This window comes from Hibiscus syriacus, unplaced genomic scaffold (genome assembly GCF_006381635.1).
Source record: "Hibiscus syriacus cultivar Baekdansim isolate YM2019G1 unplaced genomic scaffold, ASM638163v2 tig00110152_pilon, whole genome shotgun sequence".
Lineage (NCBI taxonomy): Eukaryota > Viridiplantae > Streptophyta > Magnoliopsida > Malvales > Malvaceae > Hibiscus > Hibiscus syriacus.
Genome location: NW_024062604.1, coordinates 411,679 through 423,344, shown reverse-complemented (window position 1 = coordinate 423,344; position 11,666 = coordinate 411,679).

The window sequence follows — 11,666 nt, the reverse complement described above, 5'->3', positions numbered from 1 at the left end:
CTTCAATCTTTAATAATATATCCTAAAAAAAATTTCTAAATCAATCCTTGAACATTTCAATTTATCAATATCAAACCACTAAACTTTGAATTCATACACTTTAGTCACTGACTTGATGTTTGGGGTATTGTAATTCTCCCCCTTAAGAAAATTTGTCCTCGAATTTTCACTGTACAAAGAGATGAGAAAATTGTTTTCTCATGTCCTCTTCACGCTCCCATTTTGCCTCTTCCACTTTGTGATTTCTCCAAAGAACTTTAACTAACTGAATCGTCTTGTTCCTTAGTTGTTTGACTTCATGTTCTAAAATCTGCACTGGTTCTTCCTCATAGTTCAGGTTAGGTTGGACTTCTATCACTTCCAGTGTTATGATATGAGAAGGACCTGATCGATATCTTCTGAGCATTGAACCATGAAAAATTATGGATGTTCTACATTTCTGGTGGCAATGCTAACTAATATGCCACTGGTCCCACTCCTTTTATAATCTCATACGGACCAATAAATCTAGGTTTGGGCTTTCCCTTTCGACCAAAACAAAGCACTTCTTTCAAGGAGAGACTTTCAAAAACACTTTATCTCCTACTTGATACTCAATCTCCTTTCTTTTCAAATCCGCGTAGGACTTTTGTCTATCTGTTGCCACTTTAAGGTTATGTTGGATCACCTGGACTTTTTCTTCTACTTCTTTAATCAAGTTAAGACCAAGAACGTCCCAATCTTTTAATTCGTACCAATTATGTGACGTTCTATATTTTCTTCCATACAACGCTTTATATGGTGCCATTTTAATGCTCGATTAATACTATTATTGTACGCAAACTCTGCGGTCGGCATATACTTCTCCCAATATCTACAAAAATCAATCACACACGCCCTTAGCATATCTTCAAAAATATGGATAGTCCGCTCAGATTGACCATTTGTTTGTGGGTGAAAGGATATGCTAAAGTTCAATTGAGTACCCAAGGCTTCATGTAAAGACTTCCAAAACCTTGACGCAAACCTTGGATCTCTGTCAGATACTATTGAACTCAACACTCCATAAAGTCTAACAATCTCCTTGATATATAATTCAATATATTTATTCATCGAATAATCAATTCGAACAGGAAAAAAATGTGTTGTCTTCGTCAATCTATCAACTATCACCCAAATAGAATCCTTTTGATTCGGTGTTAATGGTAGCCCTGCTACAAAATCCATCGTAACTTTCTCTCATTTTCAATGAGGAATAGAGATCGGTTGTAAAAGTCCTGATGGTACCTGATACTCAGTTTTTACTTGTTGGCAGGTTAAGCACTTTGTAACAAACTCTGTGATAGCTCTTTTCATACCTGGCCACCAGTATCGCCCTTTTAAATCTTGATACATCTTATTTCATCCTGGATGTATAGTCAATGGACTACAATGCGCTTCAAAAAGTATATCTTTCTTCAACTCGTAATCACTTGGAACAAAAACTCAGTCTCTATAATATAAACATACATCTGATTTTACTTCAAAGTTTTTGATTTTACCTTTTTTCATTTGTTCCATTCTTGCTAAACACTTTTCATCTTTCCTTTACAACTTCTTTATTCGCTCCAACAATAAAGGCTTTAGCTTTAATTCAGCCACCAGAGTACCGCTGTCTTTTAACAATAATCGGCATCTAACATGCATAAAGTTGAAAAAAAATTTGGCTAAGTGCATTAGCTACAATATTAGCCTTCCCTGGGTAATAGTCTATGATTGTATCATAATATTTAAGTAACTCGATCCATCTCCTTTGCCTCAAACTTAGCTCTTTTGAGTTAGTAAATACTTTAAACTTTTTTGATCAGTGTAAATATAACATCGCTCACCATATAAATAGTGGCACCAAATCTTCAGTGAAAACACCACTGCTGCTAACTCAAGATCATGCGTCGGATAATTCCTTTCATGTGGATTAAACTGCCTCAAAGCATAGGCTACCACCTTTCCATCTTGCATCAAAACACATCTCAGACCATTGTGAGAAGCATCACTATAAATTGTATAGTCCTTGCTAGATTCAAGTTGTACTAGCACTAGAGTGCTCGTTAGAACCTTCTTTAAAGATTCAAAACTCTCTTGGAATTTATCCATCCAAATGAATGGTACATCTTTTCTCAATAGCTTTGTCAATAGGGAGGAAATCATCGAAAAGTCTCTTACAAACCTTCGATAATATTCAACTAACCCCAAGAAACTATATACTTTAGAAACATTTCTTGGAACTTCCCAATCTATAATAGCTTTAATCCTCTGAGGATCCACCTGAATCCCCTCTGCAGAAACTACATGTCCTAGGAATGCAACTTCAAGTGACCAAAACTCAGACTTAGACAACTTAGCATAAAGCTTCTTATCTCGAAGTGTCTAAAAAATCACTCGAAGATGGGCGTCATGTTCTTCATTCGTCTTTGAATAAACCAAGATATTATCAATGAATACGGCAAGGAACTGATCAAAGTACAGTTGGAATACCCTATTCATAAGATCCATAAATGCTACCAGTGCATTAGTTAATCCAAACGACATTACCACAAACTCATAATGGCCATATCGGGTCTTAAAAGTTGTTTTTGGAATATCATATTCTTGTATCTTCAGCTGGTGATAGCCATAGCGTAAATCAATTTTGGAGAATATTGAAGCTCCCTTGAGTTGATCAAATAAATCTTCAATTCTCAAGAGAATATACTTATTCTTTATTTCGCTTTGTTGAGCTGTCAATAATCAATACATAGACGTATTGAACCATCTTTCTTCTTTACAAATAGCATTGGCACACCCCAAGGTGATACACTGGGTTAATGAATCCTTTATCCAATAACTCTTGCAACTGATCCTTTAACTCCTTTAATTCATTCAGGGTCATTCTATAAGGAGCCATCGAAATTGGTTCCATTCCAGGCATTACTTCAATTTAAAATTCAATCTCTCTATTAGGAGGTAATCCCGGTAATTCATCTGGAAATACATCTGGAATTCTCTGACTGTCAGAATATCCTCTAATCTAATCTCTGGGGCTTAAGTATCAATCACATTAGCGATAAAGGCTTGACATCCTTGCAACATTAGCTTCTTAGCTAACATTATCGATATCACATTAGGTAATAGATTAATTCTCTCGCTAACCATAACTATCTCTAATCCATCAGAACTTCTTAAAATTACTCGCTTCAATCAATAGTAAACATTAGCATGGTAACGATACAACCAATCCATTCCCAATATAACCTCAAACTTGTCAAAGGGTAATTCAATCAGATTAGCAGGGAATTCAATTCCCTAAATCCTTATAGAACTCCCTCGACAAATCTGGTTCACCCGAGCACTATGCCATAGCAGGTTAGTCACAATCACTTCACTACTTATAGCTTCTAATTGGATTACCAAATCTCTCACCAGTTGACTACTGATATTAGAATAAGTTGATCCTGGGTCAATCGATACCAAAACAGGTTTATCAATGAATTAAAAGTACCTATGATGATCTCTAGATAATCACGATCTTCATTAGTCTTAAGGTTGTATACCCGAGCAGTTGCTCGCATTTCAGGTTGAGTGGTTGATTCAGACGATTCCTTCCCCTGCCTCGTCCTCTACATCTTTGAGATACAATAGCAGATCTCTCTGATTGTGCAGGATCTCCATCCATTAACAGATAATCCTGGATAAAATGTCTAGTGTCCCCACATCTAAAACATGCTTTGGAGACCACTCAGTATACGCCATAATATTTTTTCCACAATGTTGACATTGACTTGACCTTCTACTCCTGATTCAGTTGATTGTGCATGCTTAAATATCACATTATTTGATCATCTTCCTGAGGATGCACCTGACTTCAATCTAGTTTGAGGTCGAAAACCCAAACCTCAAATTCTCTTCGATTATTTTACACTCGATGAGGCACCCGCTCTATTAGTCCACTGGGTCTTTTGCTCCCCAATCTTTCATTCTGCGCTCGTTCTAAGGCTTTAGCTCGATTCACCACCTCTTGAAACGTAGTAAGATTTAACTCTATTAGCAGCTCCTTCAATTTGGGGCGCAAACCCTCCACGAACCAACCACATGAATCTTTCTCAACCGAGATCAGCTCAACTGCAAATCTATTCAATTTATTAAACTCGCACTCATACAAAGTGCAACTCCCTTGCTTCAAATTCATGAACTAGTGCTTTATTTGTCTAATGAACTGATCACCGATATGTTTGTTCTTAAATCCATCAAGAAAGAACGGCCACATCACTTGAACTCTAGGCACTCTCATCGTCACATTTTCCCACCATATTTATGCTTGACCTCGTAGCAATGAGACTACTCCATCCAACTTTCCATTTCAGAACAATGGATACCATCAAGAATAATTTTTCACGTTATTTAGCCAAAGATCTACAGAAACGGGACCTTCCTCGGCTTCTCCCTTAAACTCGGGTGCTTCTAAACTTTTAGTTCCTTAGCAACATTCATCCTAGGAGTCGGGGGAGTAGACGGTTAGAAACACATCCAAATCACGTCAAATATCCAGAAAAATACTCCTTGATCCTGCACCGGTACTCTATGAGGCATTTGTTCTTCACCTTGTCTAGTTGGGGCAGGTGAATTGCTACTACCCTCATTAACTCCATCTCCTACTTCACTTCAGGAGCCCTTGTAGTCTGACATCTATTAAGTCATAATCACTAAACTATATTAGCAAGGACAACATACTCATTACACTATCAGATTAGATATTTTTTAAATTTTTTGCATGTACACTTTTTAAAATATAAATTACTTCATTTTGAACCTAAAATTAGTTAAACCATAGCTTTGATACCAAAACATATCACACCCCTAACCCGTACCGACCCGGATATGAATCTGAGGTGTAATATTGACTTTTCAACGCTTTGACTCTTTGAAAATCCGATTAAAATTTAACTTTTTATATTTATTTTAGTGACGAATCCCTTAATAATCGGAGTTAATATCAAAATTAATATTAACAATGAAAACAAATATTTAATATATTTACAAAAACCTTAATTAATATAGTTATAAAACAAATCAGAGCATTTGCAATTTAAACATTTTTAGTACATTTATAATACATGCCAACAAAATTTCAAAATAAAAAAATCACCTAGTTTTCAAATCGGTCTGATCTGATCTTCTTCAAAGATATGATGTCCTGCCCTAGCTTTATTCTATTGACTAACTTCCTTGAACCTACGTGTGAAAACACTCACACGCTAAGTCTTTGATTAGTGAGGCATAAATGAGCATAATAAACATTAAAGCACTTGCTTAAACATTTCAAGAGAAACATTGAATACGGAAAATAAGATATATTTCATATAAATAGCATACACTGTTATGCATTGTTCAATTTATATAACTTGTTTAAATAGCCCAATGCATATCATTGAGAACTCAATGTATGTGAGTACTTTAAGGTTGTGCACTGTAATTGCAGTCGAAACTGTCACGTAGAATTTTCACCGAAGTGCCACGTAGAATATGCACCAAAGTGCCACATAGATTTGTCCCGAAGGACCGCGTAGAATTGTCCCGAATGACCACATATAATTGTCCCGAAGGACCATATAGAAATATCCTGAAGAACTACGTAGAACCATCGACTCTTGGCATGCCAATTATACCTCTAATTCTCATAACACATACTTTTGGCTTTAATTATACAAGTATTCACATAGCATTATTCACATGATCATTTATTCACATAGAACATATACTCATAGTAATGAAATCAAAACAGTGCTTCTGAAATACAATCTAAGTAAAACATTATAGAGATAATTCATGAAATAATATTGTATCCGATCGATACCCAAATTGCATTCTAGAATTTCCATTTCAATTATAGTATCGATAACTTACAATTGGTATCGATATCACCAGTATCAATACTACCCCTTCAGTATCAATTTTGTTCATTCGATTCATACAGTACTGATAATGTTCTTCCAATATCGATACCCTTGCCCAGAATTCACTTATTTCACTTCGAATTTGACCCAAAATTAACCTAAATATCATATTTATAACTCCATTCATGCCCTTAAACTCATTAACACTTATCCAAAACAACTTACATCAATTAAATTCCCTTTAACATCTAAAATTCTTCATAGAACACTTAAACCTAAAAATCACATCATTATTCAAACATGTTTCCAATCCTTTCTAATACCTCAAACACTTTATTTAGACCTTTGACAAGTTAAAAATCTCTTTAAATTCTAAATACTAATTAAATTTCATCAACTCTCTTAAAAACCCATTTTACCAAATCACCATTAACTCATCAACCTCTTAGCTTATAATCATGTTTAAGTTTTTTAAGCTTTTATACCACCCAAGAACTCAAAACAAATTCAAAAAATGCAAGAACAAACAACTTAAATTTTAATCACTGATAACTCCGTAAAAAGTCCATATTTAGGGTCTTTGCACTTAAGCTATTGACTGTCCAAGAGCTCGTATAGGATCATATAGATTCATTTAGGAGCATATAGTTGCATGTGGTGGAAATATATTTTTCGTGGCATTTTATTTTGTAAACGGTGTTGCGTTATGGGGAAGGTGTTTTGTTTGATGATGTGCAAGATTTAGGAGTAAGGATAAGCAAAAGAGAATTATCGTGACATGATGAGACTGATGAACAGAATGTAAATGCCAAATCAGACGACATTTTGGAAGCGAAAAAGATGAAAGATGATATTTTCAAGAGCCAATTGTCATTTTCTTTACGTGCCCTCAACCGCCAGTCACCCGAGATGAGACATCTACCACCTGGGTCATCTGATTTGTCGGGACCATGCCCAAATGCAAGCTGATCCTGTCTTGTCCACGCTCAGCTACCCTGGATGGGACCACTGCTACAATTGTTCACCCCTCACGTGAAAGAAACCAACTTAAGGTTATTCTAGGAATTTTAACACAAAACCCAAGGTTTATTCACCACTATAAATAGGAGATGAAGCCACCAGATTAAGAGACTTGATTTTTGAGAAAAGAGTGAAGAGGCAGCTGGAACAAAAAGGTTCCTCCTTTTTCCATCAATCGTTTTTGTCGTGGCATTCATCCATTAGCAAGCTCGAGGGAGTAACTAGCTAGGCATCCGAGAGGAGCTAGCGAGCTAAGGCAGTTCGTGGTGGCTGAAGAGAGCTCGGGTAGCGCGTGTCGAAGACATTTCCTCCATCCCTCTGTTATTTACTTTCATTTATCTTATTTTAGTTGTATGAAACGGATTAATTTCATGCATTGTTGATTGGAATATTCGAACCCCACCATGAACTAGTCTTATTTGGTGGGAGTTCCTTATGGATATTTCAGTTTTAGTTTAATGGATGGTTGTTTTTGTATGATGTTATTTGTTTTGTTTATGATGTTTAATGCCTTAAGGTTGTAGGAGCTATGAGAGTAGCAATTCCTTAGGAGGTTGCTTAGTGTTCGAGAGAATGACTAAGTAGCATGTCCTTAGTGTTCGAGAGAAACTAGGGAGAATCCATATAAGCAAGGGGTTCTAGATAGTAACTAGGCTTACTCCAACCTTAGACATAAGGCTAGGATCTCAATCATCTAAAAGAAGGAGTGCTTGATCGAGAGGTTAGATGTTAGTATTGCCACTAAAAGGTATTGTAATGACATATCATGTTATCTGAACCTATAGGATCATTGTACTTGCTAACGCCAATAGGTTTTCCATGGCATCTTGAACCTGTCGAGTCCCTTGATTAGAATATCTTGTTGTGTGAGGATTGTCAAGTCATTTTATTCAAGTCTAGTATTTACATTTTGTTTTGCCTTTACTTTTTTATTTGATTACACTAAACACAATTTAATTTGTCACGACATTTCCATCCATTTTGCAACGACATATCCATTTTCTTCCACATCACATTATCGTTGCATTCCTACCAACATCAATTTCATTTTGCCACAGCATTCTCATTTGTGCATACCATTACTAACTATACTTAGGTGAAATAGTAAATTGCTTTGGATGAATATATAAATTTCCTCCAATCCCTGTGGATATGATACTCATTCATCATTGTATTACTTGTCCGATTGTGTATACTTGTACATATTTCGCGACCATATTTAGTAGTCACAATTCACAGACAAGTTTTTAGCGTTGTTGCTAGGGATTGGCAACTGGAAGTTAATTAGTTTTGTCATAGCTTTTTTATTTTACTTGTTCATTTTTTTGTATAGTTTTACTTATTATTTTCCTTGTCTTTTTCAGTTTTTTATTTTGCGTACTCAGCGTGTTCAAGCAAACATGTATCAGATCAAAAATCAAGGAATTGGTCAAGATGAAGATTAGAATGTCGAGGCTATTTCGAATACTGGGAATGAAGATAGGCCTCGTACTATTCGAGATCACTTAAACCATATCCTGGATGACCTATATCTTAGAATTATGGCACCAAAGATTTAGGCATCCCACTTCGAGCTCAAACTGATTATGTTCGACATGTTGGACTTGATTGGACAGTTTGGTGGTGCTCCTCATGAGGATGTAATGCAACATGTTTGGGCATTTTTGGAGGTCTGTGACTCCTTTAGACAACAAGGTGTGCATGAAGATTTGCTGAAATTAAAGTTATTTTCATATTCTTTGAAAGATCACGCAAGGGCATGGCTTAATGGAGTACCTTCTGGCTCGATAAGGTCATGGGTAGACTTGTGCAAAAACATTTTGCTATGGCATAATCCACCGAATATGTACAATCATATTAGGAATGTCATAGCATCTTTTCACCAAGGTGATGAAGAGTCTATGTATGAGTGTTGGGACCGATACAAAAGTTTGCTCCGTAAGTACCCCAATCATGGATTCCACGACTAAACTCAAGTTGTGGTGTTCTACAATGGAGTCAATGTACTCACGAGGATGATGATAGATGCCTCGAAAAATCGTACATTGCTTGATAAATCATCTGCAAATGCTTCAAAATTCTTGATAGAATTGCCAACAATGATTATCAGTTTTCATTTCAAGACTTAGAGTCGGGCGAAAAGCGCCTGGGACATTCGAGTTGGATACTACAGATTCCGTGTCCAGCCAACTTTCTACCATCTCCAATATGTTGAAGAATTTGCAACAATCAAGTGAGGTGAAAAAGTAAAGGCAGGCAACTCAGCATGTCTATTATGTCATGGCAGTCACAATGAGGGCGAGTGTCCGACCAATCAGGAGTCCATCAACTATGTAGAGCAATACAGTCGAGGCAATAACAACCCCTATTCTAATACTTATAATCTTGGATGGTGTCACTGTTCAAACTTCTCTTGGTGAAATCAAGGAACCAGTAATGCTAGTTAGCCCACTAAGCAACAGAACTTCTATGACTCCCAAGGTTTTCAAAAGAATATGTCATGGCATAATTCTAACGAGGGAGTACCAAATTCATCCAACACAAGTTCTTTGGAGGCCATAATTCAAGATTTTATGGCAACCACGAAGACCATGCTACCTCCATAAAAAATCAAGGAGCTTCGCTTCAAAGTCACAGCTCATCTTTGAGGGCCTTACAGGGTCAAGTTGGCCATATTGCCACGGCATTACATTCTTTCCCACAGGGCAGCCTACCTAGTGATACTAAAGTCACTATGGCTCAAAACATAGAGTATTGTAGTACATTCACCTTAAGAAATGGCATCAAAATCTATAAAGATGCTAAGTTTGGGGGAGACATTCACAGAGCCCGGTCATAAGATTGTACACGAAGATCCGAATGTGCAAGAAGTTTTACATTCGCTGGAAAACAAGGATGAGATTTCAAAGAGTGCATCCAATGAAGACAATAAAATGTTTTCCACAATAAAAAAAACCCATCAGCAGGAGTTGATGACCAAAGGAAAGTTGCAAAATTTTGCCGCAACAAATTTTTATGCACTGATAAACATTTGAAGCACGATAAAGATGACAAAGAGGAGCTCGAGGATATTTCAAAGGATATGAGTCAGTCTAGCTTACTCATAGCTAGATCAGGTATTAAATTTTAACCTTTGAATTTTATTGAATTTACTCATCCTAAACTAAGTGACTGCTCATCTGTCTATGCTATAATTTATAAAAGAATTAAGGAATGAAATAGAGATTAAGGAAAAATTCCCTAATGAGAAATTATTATATACCGAGACAATTTTGTGGTATGCTGACATTGTAATTTTTCTCGTTAGTATTGTTTTGCTTCCTTACTTGAATAGAATAAGAAAGAACAAGGTCATACACGATGGTGGCTACTGTCATAGGGATGACCCCAACTTCTTCAAAGAATTTACAGCCCAAATGATTACAAGTTGCCACAGCAAAAAGGAGCGAAAAGAGATCTCATTCCCCTACCATTCAGCTTCATCCAGAGAGCACTTTGAAGGAGAGATAACTACTGCAAAGGTCCTAAAATCCATATGTGAATGACACGAAATGCCAAGGTAAAATATTTTGAAGGTGGAACTGTTATATGTGTGGGGCATTTTGGTCTACATTGGTGCTCTGATCGAACGAGACAAAACTGCCATAACAATTTAAGATGTTTCGAAAAGCACAGACTCCCAAACATGCAGAAAAGGGTAAAGCCCCTACAGTAGCTACACCCACTTAGAAAGAATACTCAATTGGTGTTGGCACAAATGTTGACATTTCTGATGATGTCCACCCATCTTCACAAATGCCACAGTAAATTGAAACATTTCTGGCTAAGCAGACCCAAGACCAAGTGGCAAATCTGACCAGCAACCTGATGAGCTTCTCTGTCTATATAAAGCGATGGGATGAGGATGTGGCAATAAACTTCATGGAGCTCCTTCCGCATGTAGCTCTTGATCTTCCAATCTTCACTGATACACTTTTACGAACATCTGTGAATGCCACGACATCAGAAGATTCTCAACAGCTAGATGATGAGGATGAGTCGGGAGATGTTGACCCAATCCACACAATGCCTGCAACTGAGCGAAAAAATACTAAGCCCTAACTACAACTCTTATAGCACTATCGTAATCCACGAAGCCACATGATGCAACATAATTAAAAATGTTGCAGTAGTTCCATTTACACAGGAGTCGATGCCATTTGAGGAATGAGTCTGAATGTGAGGAACCTCAATTCACCTCGATCCCAAAAGACCTTAGGACCCCCTACTACACCAATATCAGATTCTGAACATTCCAGCCCCACACCATTACGTAAGCGTCTGCGTCGCACAGCAGCCATAACACCACCACCATAAATAGTCAAGGTACCTTGCGTTACATTGCATAGCATGTAGTCTAGTTTTACCTTAGTTTTTATTTAGCATTGAGGACAATGCTTCTCTCAAGTTTGGGGGGAGGTAGGGTTCCCAAGTCATCGCATGATAGTATTAGTAGAATGAATATGCCATGACATTAGTAAGTGTTCAAGTTAGTTTTTTTAAATAAATTAATGATGCCCAATGATGATGAACTCTTTATCGCTATAATTGAATGTACATGACTGTTGATGATGATAAAACCAACTCTAGGACTTGCTTCTTTGCCCAACTTAAAATTTTTTTATAAGAGAACTCTTGCATGCCTTGGCATAAACTTTGACAATGAATGATGAAAACCCCACGTGAAATAAAAAAAGAATGAAATTACGAATAAATGCT